The sequence below is a fragment of the Hoplias malabaricus genome, chromosome 14 (assembly GCF_029633855.1).
Source record: "Hoplias malabaricus isolate fHopMal1 chromosome 14, fHopMal1.hap1, whole genome shotgun sequence".
In the NCBI taxonomy this organism is placed as follows: Eukaryota; Metazoa; Chordata; class Actinopteri; order Characiformes; family Erythrinidae; genus Hoplias; species Hoplias malabaricus.
The window spans coordinates 36,991,338-37,003,554 of record NC_089813.1 but is presented as its reverse complement, the minus strand read 5'-3'; the positions used below and the strand labels follow the sequence as shown (position 1 = coordinate 37,003,554).

The window sequence follows — 12,217 nt, the reverse complement described above, 5'->3', positions numbered from 1 at the left end:
TACGATCCCAGTGCTGACATTTCAAGTTATTACCATTTCATTTAATGCCCCGAACGGTGTACGAACCTCAATCCCAAATTCACTGCAAAACGAACACCTTCTAATGATGCTGCGCTAACTGTGAGCACGTCATTATTCCGAGTCTTCTAACAGAGACCAAACCAGCTAAAAATAACTTAAAAAGTGTCAAGCTTTCAGCTTCCCCCAGCCCGACTCCCCCTGCCTCCTTGTGTGTCCTATAAATTGGGTAAGACGAGACGAAAAAAAAAAAAAAAAAGAAAGACTGAAAATACATATCCCTAAAGGGGTCTTCATCTTTGGTGTCATCGTTCCTCAGGGGCCGGTGGCCCTCCGGGGGTGAGGGGAGGGGGCCATTAATTAAAAGCAGCGAGAGAGGAGCCGACACAGCAGGACCTAACCACAATGCTCTGATTAACAAAACCCCAGAACACTTCAACAAACTTTGCTTTGATTTCACTTGGCTGCGAGTTGGAATGGGTGTGTGCGTGTGCGAAGGCAAATGATGAAAGACTGCGTCTGTCTTGTTTGCAGGGAATGCTGCAGTTGAAAGAGAGGGACACGCGTGGAGAGAGATGTTTATGCAGTGAAAAAAGATGCAGCAGGCTTGGATTCCATATGGTAAACCTACCCCTCTCCATTACAGGATGAAAAAGAGAGAAACATGTCAGTTTATAGCAGGTTAGTTTACCTTTAAGAACAGAGAAAAATGTCAGTTTGTAGCGAGGTAGTTTAGTCATCTAAGAGAGTACAATTATCCGTCTGCCCTCCCTCTTCCCCGTCTCTCACTATGACATCAAACCAATGCAGGTGTCTGTTAGTTCAAGAGAATCAAGTAGTAAGTTAGTGTTCTCCTCCAAGTGTGTTAAGCTTGGTGCTTGGGAGCTGAAGAAAACAGAAAGCACAGCAACATTTGGCTAATCAGAGAGCGCTGATGAAATGGGAACATTCTATTTTTCAGGATCTAAATTTAGTTTGATAAAGGTTTCTAAAATGTCCATCCAGAATTTACAAAAATATGCTTTAAAGAAATGGTCGCTGTGTGTTTAAAGGCTAAGCACCACTTAATGGACCCCTATGAATATTTCACATTATTGTAGTTACTGACAGATATAAGTATGAATTAAAATGAAAATAGCAGCTTAATTTGCTTTAAAACTGACAATTTTATTAAATTGACGGAAAAACCCGAGCTCGCTACGGAAATTCTTGAACGCAACCGTGACGTCACTGATGGACAACAGCTGAACAACGTCGCGGTAAAACACCGTTATGACAGTATCTAGCTAGCTAAATAACCAACATTATTCATGACAATAGCCTAGCAATAAGCTAAACTCAAATTTAGAGGTACCGTTATTCTTGTAAATGTGATCGAAGTCGAACTCGAATTCATCCGACACTATAAACCTCCGTAATGCAGCTACGTAGCCGAGTATAATCTGAGCCACCGAGTTTAGCGAGTCAAGCTAACGTTAACTAACACCAACTAAAACAGGCGAAGTGAGTGTCCTTACCCTGTTTACCTCCATGTTACAGAGGCTCTTGAACACCTTTCGTTGGTGTCCTTACATGCCCATATTGTTGGAAAAGCGCCAGTGAAATGAGCTACAGATAACGGAGTGAGCGGATGGTCCTTTCCAAAGTGTCCGTTTAAAGTGGACAAATTTAGTCCATTTTCTGGATATTTTGGGATCTTTGGGTCATTTGTTCACAGATGTCCCACTGTACATTGAATGATTGCAGCCAAAAACAACACACCTTTTCCTCATTTTGCATTAAATTAAGTGCAACTTCTAGAGTTGTTGTCCACCATCTACGTCACAGGCAAGACGCCTATTAGAGTTTCCGAACACCGTTGGGGGGTGGGGACCAACGGTCTTTTAAACCTTATTCCTTGAATTAGTAAGAAATAACTTGTTTTCTGACTATCAATAAACACAAGTTAGGAACTCAAATTCCACTGTATTTATTTGTTTGACACTTTCATAGAGCTGGTGCTTAGCCTTTAATAATCATAAACAATTGTGTATTTTCTGTGATACTGTGTGTGACTGTGTGATGTCAGTGTTTCTGGGGCTGTTGATGGTGATGCAGGGGACACGTCACATATTTGTGTTAGAGGTCAGTGATGTGTAATTTAGCTGAATGGACTCTGGTGACTGTGTGATGCAGTTTGGGTTTAATTGCTGTTAACCCACTGGCCCGCTGATGATCCTACACACGGCTCATTAACTCACTATTAGCTCTCTGTTTATAGCCCCACCTGTGAGAGCTCGAGCTGTTTTCTCCTCATGTGACTTTACGACTCTAAAACATAAGCTATTTCTATTAGAGCGTAGCCCTTACAGGGTTTATGTATTGGCACCCTGTATGTATTTTATTTAAATTATTAATAATTGTGGGTTGTGGGTTCGATTCCCGCTCCGGGTGACTGTCTGTGAGGAGTGTGGTGTGTTCGCGTGGGTTTCCTCCGGGTGACTGTCTGTGAGGAGTCTGGTGTGTTCTCCCTGTGTCTGCGTGGGTTTCCTCCGGGTGACTGTCTGTGAGGAGTGTGGTGTGTTCTCCTTGTGTCTGTGTGGGTTTCCTCCGGGTGACTGTCTGTGAGGAGTGTGGTGTGTTCTCCCTGTGTCTGTGTGGGTTTCCTCCGGGTGACTGTCTGTGAGGAGTGTGGTGTGTTCTCCCTGTGTCTGCGTGGGTTTCCTCCGGGTGACTGTGAGGAGTGTGGTGTGTTCTCACTGAGTCTGCGTGGGTTTCCTCCGGGTGACTGTGAGGAGTGTGGTGTGTTCTCCCTGTGTCTGCGTGGGTTTCCTCTGGGTGACTGTCTGTGAGGAGTGTGGTGTGTTCTCCCTGTGTCTGCGTGGGTTTCCTCCGGGTGACTGTCTGTGAGGAGTGTGGTGTGTTCGCGTGGGTTTCCTCCGGGTGACTGTCTGTGAGGAGTGTGGTGTGTTCTCCCTGTGTCTGCGTGGGTTTCCTCCGGGTGACTGTCTGTGAGGAGTGTGGTGTGTTCTCCTTGTGTCTGTGTGGGTTTCCTCCGGGTGACTGTCTGTGAGGAGTGTGGTGTGTTCTCCCTGTGTCTGTGTGGGTTTCCTCCGGGTGACTGTCTGTGAGGAGTGTGGTGTGTTCTCCCTGTGTCTGCGTGGGTTTCCTCCGGGTGACTGTGAGGAGTGTGGTGTGTTCTCCCTGTGTCTGCGTGGGTTTCCTCCGGGTGACTGTCTGTGAGGAGTGTGGTGTGTTCTCCCTGTGTCTGCGTGGGTTTCCTCCGGGTGACTGTCTGTGAGGAGTGTGGTGTGTTCTCCCTGTGTCTGCGTGGGTTTCCTCCGGGTGACTGTCTGTGAGGAGTGTGGTGTGTTCTCCCTGTGTCTGCGTGGGTTTCCTCCGGGTGACTGTCTTTGAGGAGTGTGGTGTGTTCTCCCTGTGTCTGCGTGGGTTTCCTCCGGGTGACTGTCTGTGAGGAGTGTGGTGTGTTCTCCCTGTGTCTGCGTGGGTTTCCTCCGGGTGACTGTCTGTGAGGAGTGTGGTGTGTTCTCCCTGTGTCTGCGTGGGTTTCCTCCAGGTGACTGTCTGTGAGGAGTGTGGTGTGTTCTCCTTGTGTCTGCGTGGGTTTCCTCTGGGTGACTGTCTGTGAGGAGTGTGGTGTGTTCTCCCTGTGTCTGCGTAGGTTTCCTCCGGGTGACTGTCTGTGAGGAGTGTGGTGTGTTCTCCCTGTGTCTGCGTGGGTTTCCTCCGGGTGACTGTCTGTGAGGAGTGTGGTGTGTTCTCCCTGTGTCTGCGTGTGTTTCCTCCGGGTGACTGTCTGTGAGGAGTGTGGTGTGTTCTCCCTGTGTCTGCGTGGGTTTCCTCCGGGTGACTGTCTGTGAGGAGTGTGGTGTGTTCTCCCTGTGTCTGCGTGGGTTTCCTCCGGGTGACTGTCTGTGAGGAGTGTGGTGTGTTCTCCCTGTGTCTGCGTGGGTTTCCTCCGGGTGACTGTCTGTGAGGAGTGTGGTGTGTTCTCCCTGTGTCTGCGTGGGTTTCCTCCGGGTGACTGTCTGTGAGGAGTGTGGTGTGTTCTCCCTGTGTCTGTTTGGGTTTCCTCCGGGTGACTGTCTGTGAGGAGTGTGGTGTGTTCTCCCTGTGTCTGTGTGGGTTTCCTCCAGGTGACTGTCTGTGAGGAGTGTGATGTGTTCTCCCTGTGTCTGCGTGGGTTTCCTCTGGGTGACTGTCTGTGAGGAGTGTGGTGTGTTCTCACTGAGTCTGCGTGGGTTTCCTCCGGGTTACTGTCTGTGAGGAGTGTGGTGTGTTCTCCCTGTGTCTGCGTGGGTTTCCTCCGGGTGACTGTCTGTGAGGGGTGTGGTGTGTTTTCCCTGTGTCTGCGTGGGTTTCCTCCGGGTGACTGTCTGTGAGGAGTGTGGTGTGTTCTCCCTGTGTCTGCGTGGGTTTCCTCCGGGTGACTGTCTGTGAGGAGTGTGGTGTGTTCTCCCTGTGTCTGCGTGGGTTTCCTCCGGGTGACTGTCTGTGAGGAGTGTGGTGTGTTCTCCCTGTGTCTGCGTGGGTTTCCTCCGGGTGACTGTCTGTGAGGAGTGTGGTGTGTTCTCCCTGTGTCTGCGTGGGTTTCCTCCGGGTGACTGTCTGTGAGGAGTGTGGTGTGTTCTCCCTGTGTCTGCGTGGGTTTCCTCCGGGTGACTGTCTGTGAGGAGTGTGGTGTGTTCTCCCTGTGTCTGTGTGGGTTTCCTCCGGGTGACTGTCTGTGAGGAGTGTGGTGTGTTCTCCCTGTGTCTGCGTGGGTTTCCTCCGGGTGACTGTCTGTGAGGAGTGTGGTGTGTTCACGTGGGTTTCCTCTGGGTGACTGTCTGTGAGGAGTGTGGTGTGTTCTCCCTGTGTCTGCGTAGGTTTCCTCCGGGTGACTGTCTGTGAGGAGTGTGGTGTGTTCTCCCTGTGTCTGCGTGGGTTTCCTCCGGGTGACTGTCTGTGAGGAGTGTGGTGTGTTCTCTCTGTGTCCGCGTGGGTTTCCTCCTGGTGACTGTCTGTTAGGTGTGTGATGTGTTCTCCCTGTGTCTGCGTGGGTTTCCTCTGGGTGCTCCAGTTTCCTCCCACAGTCCAAAAACACACGTTGGTAGGTGAATTGGCGACTCAAAAGTGTCCGTAGGTGTGAGTGTGTGAGTGAATGTGTGTGTGTGTTGCCCTTTGAAGGACTGGCGCCCCCTCCAGGGTGTATTCCTGCCTTGCGCCCAATGATTCCAGGTAGGCTCTGGACCCACCACGACCCTGAACTGGATAAGCGCTTACAGATAATGAATTTAGGTATGATCATGTTAAACTGCACTTACACTAGCAGGTCCATCTGAGGCCCTAAAATCACATGACACTACATCCACTTGAATCTACACTAGCACATTCAGCCTAAATTTAGTTGTATGCAGAACCTGGGAAACCATGTAATGTGGTATGTTCAAAGTTGTGCTGTATATCTGGGACGTTTCTAATCTTCTAATAAGACGTTTCTGATCCAGTAATATCTGACATGTTATAAAAGAGGACATCTGGAGCCTTCCAACTCACAGATTGTGAACGAAGACAAACCAATGAGTGTCTTGTGTGCTTCCCTAATCTGAAAGCATTCTGATTTTGTGCTTTTGTAGAGTCCGGAGACTTTTGAGCTGTCCCGTCTCCTCGTCTGACTCCCCGCAGTGTCACTGGACCTGCGTTTGTGGCAGTGCAATGATGTGGTTTAAACAGAGAAAACCATTTTGACCCAAGCATGTCACACACTACGTCCCCAGAACAGCACTCACTCACAGAAAAGGGGTGTTAGGGGTCTCCTTTAAAACATTTAGCAATCTTTAGCCTGTGTTTGTTGTACTAATGTTCAATCGGGGTCGAGACAGTAGGGTTTCTCTGTATTTGGAGAGATCTTGGGTCTGTGAGGAAATCCCGTTAACCAGCCTATGGCTTTGAAACCTCTTCTAATGAGCGCCGCTTGTCCTTCCTCTTATAATTACACTCCTCACTTTCAAACAGCTCAGAAAAAGGCCTGAAAAGGTAGAGTTAATTACAGTCAGTCTCCTTTACCTTTGGGTGTCCAGTCTGTGAGAGGTGAAGCACTCTTGGGCGGAGTCTCTGACCTTTTCCCGGAGAGCGGGGGGAAGAATAAGGGATGGAGAAGAGATGCTGAGCTGAGGCTTTTGCTTTTCATCTTAACGTTATATCTCGTCTTGAAATATTCATAATTGAACCTATTTCTCAACATAGAGTGGAGCTCACATCTGGCTCGCCACAGAAAGTGCAGTCGCCGCTATGAACCAGCATCCTGCTGCTCGGCCCCTTCTCTCTCTCTCTCTCTCGTTCCTTCCTCTTTGGCCCTGTTCTTTCTATCCCTTCTCCTTTGGTGGTGTGTATTCATGGAGCACAGTAGCTCCACTGCTGCTTTGTCCTTTACCGTACACTGAATCTCAATGACCTATTTATCAATGTCGTGCCCTAATGAGCCGGCATGGGCAGGCGACCCGTGGCGTGGTGACAGTCATTAGGAGTTATGGCTGCAGCAATGCTTCATAACCAGAGAGACTACTGCTTATTCTCTCTCTCTCTCTCTCTCTCTCTCTCTCTCTCTCTCTCTCTCTTTATATATCCATGCCCTGCTTTTTCTACAGCAAGGGACGTTTTAAAATAGGTGTTCCCAACTTCTTTATGCAAATAAACCCAGAAGGACAATATCAGTTTATCCGCAGACACTGAAGAGTTTGTTAGGTGACTGCAAACACATGAGAAACATACTTTAATAACATTATTAAAGATTATAGTGTAAATTATAGGGCCATTTCAATTTTGTTTCTTCACTTTAGTTCAGTCCATTTTTTTCCTAACAGACATTAAAGGAACACTAGGTAATATGCTTTCATTAAAATTACAGTTTCAGAATCATTGTGATGCTTCAATGAGCTGTAAAAGTTCGGGGCTGAACGGTTCCGAACAAAGAGAGGAAGCATTCCAGTGGGGTTTCTACATGGACACGACAGCCCGGTTTCTTCCGCGTGGTTAGCTAACTCCATTGATATCACTGCACTTTTCCTGATCAGCACGACAGATGGAAACAGAAACTTTAACCAAGTCCAGACCGTGACGGAAAATCACAACAGGGGTATGGTACCCTTCAATCCTGCAATAAAAAGAGGTGATTGTCTCAGCAGAGGTCTAGAAATGCAGAACCACCCCCTCACTAAGCGGCACCAGAGGCAACAGTGAGAGGAACATCCCAAACTTAATTAGGGGAAAAAACACAGAGAAAACATCAGCAGACAGCTGAATCCTTGTCTGACTGGCTGTCTGTCTGGCTGGCTGACTGTCTGGTTGGCTGTCTGTCTGTCTGGCTGTAATCACAATAATCCAGAAATATTCCAGTTTACCTGGAGAGGATGTATGTGTGAACGTGACCTCCCACAACATTCGTCCCGGACCCCACCCGGACTTTATTCTCCTTCTGCTCTACTAAAGACTCCGGGTGTATTCAGAGTCAGCTCATGTGAGAATGTTGCGGGAAATGTTCAGGAGTTTCTCCTGTACACACCGCACAGGCAATGCGCCAAGCCTAAAGCATGTGTTTTATGTCCTACTGTGAAAACCCGCCTGACGCAGAAAATCTCCCGCTGTGCTCCGGGACATCTCCAGACCCGATACTCCAGAGTTTCTCTAGAAATTCTCCAGAGTTCATGTGTGAAAGAGGCATGTCTGTCTGACTGTCTGTCTGTCTGACTCTCTGGCTGTCTGACTGGCTGGTTGGCTGTCTGTGTGGCTGTAATCACAGTAATCCAGAAATTTTCCAGTTTACCTGGCGAGTATGTATATGTGAACGTGACCTCCCACAACATTCGTCCCGGACCTTATTCTCCTTCTGCCCTACTAGACTAGGGTGTATTCAGAGTCAGCGCATGTGAGAACGTTGCGGGAAATGTTCAGGAGTTTCTCCTGTACACACCGCACAGGCAATGCGCCAAGCCTAAAGCATGTGTTTTATGTCCTACTGTGAAAACCCGCCTGACGCAGAAAATCTCCCGCTGTGCTCCGGGACATCTCCAGACCCGATACTCCAGAGTTTCTCTAGAAATTCTCCAGAGTTCATGTGTGAAAGAGGCATGTCTGTCTGTCTGTCTGTCTGTCTACCTGTCTACCCCTGTAGTTTTTAAGCTAATGGAACCTGAACAACTCTGAATTAAATCCAGTGTCCAACAGCACATGTTTGAACATTAAAAAGCCATTTTTATTACAGCATGGAAAGCTCCCCGTGAGCTATTAGGAAGAATTGTGCTCTGCTGTGTGCTTTAGCCTCCAGGATGGCATCCCTCGCTATGACTCAGACCTGTATCAGAGAGGCCTGTTTATTTAATCTGTTTATGTGTGTGTGGAGGCTAAGTGGGATGGAGTTAGTTGAGCTCATGAACAACTCATCCTACTGCATTTCAGGCTGATGTCATGTGAATCTGGCATGAGGCGTACTGTCCCATTTTATCCGCAACGATTTCCAATGTGAGGTCAGTTTATGGCTTTATAATTCCAGTTTGAGTGACAGAGAATGGTTAGGTCATTAGTTGTTGTGGGATTCTTGGTAAAACACAGGCCTGTATTTACTGTTGCACAGGGACAAAAGGGTAAAAGGTGGTTTGGTTAAGTGCATGAACACCTCATCTTTTCTTTGTGCTGCCCTGCAAACTCAGGGCTTTTTTCCCCTGCCTAATGCACGATCAATACCTCCGATCCATTACATCTACATAAGCTGCAATGACAACAGAACAACACAGGCCTGAATACCACGTCACACTCCAGCACATGGCCATTTAGCCCCCCGCTGAGGGGAAGAAAGCTGATAACAATAACATTTGAGAGATTATCGTTATCTTCTCACTAGGGGAGTAAAGCTGCAAAACACAGATAGAAAAATATATAGCGCTTGTGGTACAAACTCTCCCTCTCCGTGTTATTTACCAGGAAAATCCTCTCTGCTGGGTGAGAGCCGTCCAGACTCCAGCATCTCGGCTCACTCCTGTGCCCAGACCCTGTGGGAATTAATATTTGCCTGCCTAATCCGACTTTAATCCCGGATTTCAAGGGATGTGATTGTTTTTGATCGAGCGTCGAGGGGCAGGAAGATCGCCACAGGTCGTTGGTGCACCGCTGATTGCAATTTGGATGCCGTTGCTCTATACACTGCTCTTAATTGAGCTCACTGCTTTTGTGATATAATTACTAGGCATAATTACCACAGTCTCGGAGGACTGCTTTCTTGGACACAGTTCAAGCCTTGTCTTGGCCCAAATAACACTAACAGAGAGTTTTCCACTGGAACATCCAACAGGATACAAGTCTCATTAGTGAATTCCAAACCGCCTTTCCAATACAGTTAAGTACATGACCCCATGCTTTCATAATTTATGGACCTTACGGTCACTATTTTTATGCACTTTCAATTTGCAAAGGGTCATAACCGGGCTGTTATATAAAAGCAGATTATTGATTGAGTGTTTAACACAAACCATTTTAGATCAGACAGAGCCCACGCATGAGACTTTCCATTTTAGAGAGCGTAGTAGCACTAATCCACGCCCCCACCCCCTCCTCTTACTAAGGCCTTTATTACACTTGCCTGTGTGCTTTACCTGGGTCTCTCAGGTGGAAAACACTCACATGCACTGGTGATCACACCAGCAACACAGAATCAACCCAGATAAGGGTGAAGTGGTGGACAATTCCACCATTTAACTTGCTCCAAAATAAGTTCCAAAATGACACGCATCTGACCAGTTTGGTTCGTTATGGGACATTGGTTTGCCATGAGTGAACAACTTCTGTCACATATAGAGCATTAATTTTAATGAACCATGAATTTATGAGGGCGGCACAGTAGCGCAGCAGGTAGTGGTCGCAGTCACACAGCTCCAGGGACCTGGAGGTTGTGGGTTCAATTCCCGCTTCGGGTGACTGTCTGTGAGGAGTGTGGTGTGTTCTCCCTGTGTCCGCGTGGGTTTCCTCCGGGTGACTGTCTGTGAGGAGTGTGGTGTGTTCTCCCTGTGTCCGCGTGGGTTTCCTCCGGGTGACTGTCTGTGAGGAGTGTGGTGTGTTCTCCCTGTGTCCGCGTGGGTTTCCTCCGGGTGACTGTCTGTAAGGAGTGTGGTGTGTTCTCCCTGTGTCTGTGTGGGTTTCCTCCGGGTGACTGTCTGTGAGGAGTGTGGTGTGTTCTCCCTGTGTCTGCGTGGGTTTCCTCCGGGTGACTGTCTGTGAGGAGTGTGGTGTGTTCTCCCTGTGTCCGCGTGGGTTTCCTCCGGGTGACTGTCTGTAAGGAGTGTGGTGTGTTCTCCCTGTGTCTGCGTGGGTTTCCTCCGGGTGACTGTCTGTGAGGAGTGTGGTGTGTTCTCCCTGTGTCTGCGTGGGTTTCCTCCGGGTGCTCCGGTTTCCTCCTACAGTCCAAAAACACACGTTGGTAGGTGGATTTGTGACTCCAAAAGTGTCCGTAGGTGTGAGTGTGTGAGTGAATGTGTGTGTGTGTGTGTGTGTGTGTTGCCCTGTGAAGGACTGGCGCCCCCTCCAGGGTGTATTCCCCACCTTGTGCCCAATGATTCCAGGTAGGCTCTGGACCCACTGTGACCCTGAATTGGATAAGCAGTTACAGATAATGAATCAATGAATGAATGAATGAATTTATGACTTTCACTTGGCCTTGTTTATAATAAAAAGGTGATTTTTTAAAATTCAAACACTCAAACTTAAAAATAGCAGCTCTGCAAATGAAGTACCTTTTCAGAATCTCTGTTCATATTCTAGCTTTCATCATTTTCTTACCTCAGTTCACATATAAAAAAGTTATGTATGGATGCGGCTCTGTGTTTGTGTTTGTGTGTGAGGGTGTATGTGTGTTTTGGATCTTCAGACTTAAGGTCTATAAAACACAGCATAGTGTAATTTCCACATTAATATAAATGTAATTATCACATAGGAAATAATGGTAAAGGGAGTAGATTTATTCCTTGTGTTACATACAAATGGTAGTCACTGTATTTTTCATGAAAAACCATATGATATGTTTTCGATGGGAAGCACAGTGGCGCAGCAGGAAGTGTCACTGTAGTGCTCCGGTTTCCTCCCATGATCCAAAAACACATGTTGGTAGGTAGATTGACGACTCAAAAGTGTCCATGTGTGTGAGTGGATGTGTCAGTGTGTGTCGCCCTGTGAAGTGTGTGTTCCCACCTTGCGCTCAGTGATGCTGGGTAAGCTCCAGTCCCACTGCGACCCTGAACTGGATAAGAATTTAAGAATTAACAAGCTCTTAAATGCCCTCCTCTATGAATCACAGGACCAGGTGATTGTCACAGAAAAACGTGGTACAGTGCTACATACCACCTCGTGTAATTTTATTATTTGTAAATGTTTTTCCTTAATGAACTATAGTGGTATTTCAATTTTCCAGACTATGCGTGAAATTGAAAGTGACATGTGTGTATGTATGCACGGATGGATGGATGGATGGATGGATGGATGGATAGATAGATGAATGGATGGACAGGCGTTTGTGGATGGATGTGTTGATGGATTTATGGCTGTATGGATGAGTGTATGGATCAATGTATGTCTTCCTTCCACTGTGAGAACACAACTCAGGACTCAGGACAGAGTGGGGACCTGTTAAGAAGCTGTTATTTTGAAAAACGAAGCTGTAAATCAATTCAAACAAAGAAGCTGCTATTTCACAAAACAGTGAGCTGGTCGGCCCAAACACAAGACCTCTACATCACTGAATGTGTCTGGGAATAATCGGCCTGCGACAGAAGTGCTGAAGGATGTTTTGAAAAGACCTTTACTGTAGAGTCCCAAGGCATCGTCTGAAGTCAGCGGCGTAAATTATCAATATAATTTCCACAGTCATATCCTTATTTGCCTGTGTGCTTTATAATCATGTGTCTGTGGGTTGAAGTACCATTAAACTATTAAAATACTTATTTAACCTGTTCTCGAAACCCCAGATTATAAGTTTCAGAGTTTTTTTTAAATATTCAGGGTTTTTTATATATATTATTCCAAAGCAGTGATTCAAATTCATTGAAATTAAATTCATTTTCTGACTAATAACGCCATATCTGCTGTTATTATTGCTTAGGTCTGTAATAAGTAGTGTAACACTGGGGACCAGACCTTGCTACGTCATCTACTTTCATTTACACCTGTAAGCTAATGG

At 47.0% G+C, this 12,217-nt stretch overlaps 1 protein-coding gene across 1 annotated transcript in view; it reads right to left on the bottom strand.

Moving 5' to 3' along the window:
* Positions 1-12,217, bottom strand: part of plxna3 (plexin A3) — a 587,367-nt gene that overhangs the window by 125,122 nt on the left and 450,028 nt on the right. The gene's annotated exons all lie outside the window — the stretch shown is intronic.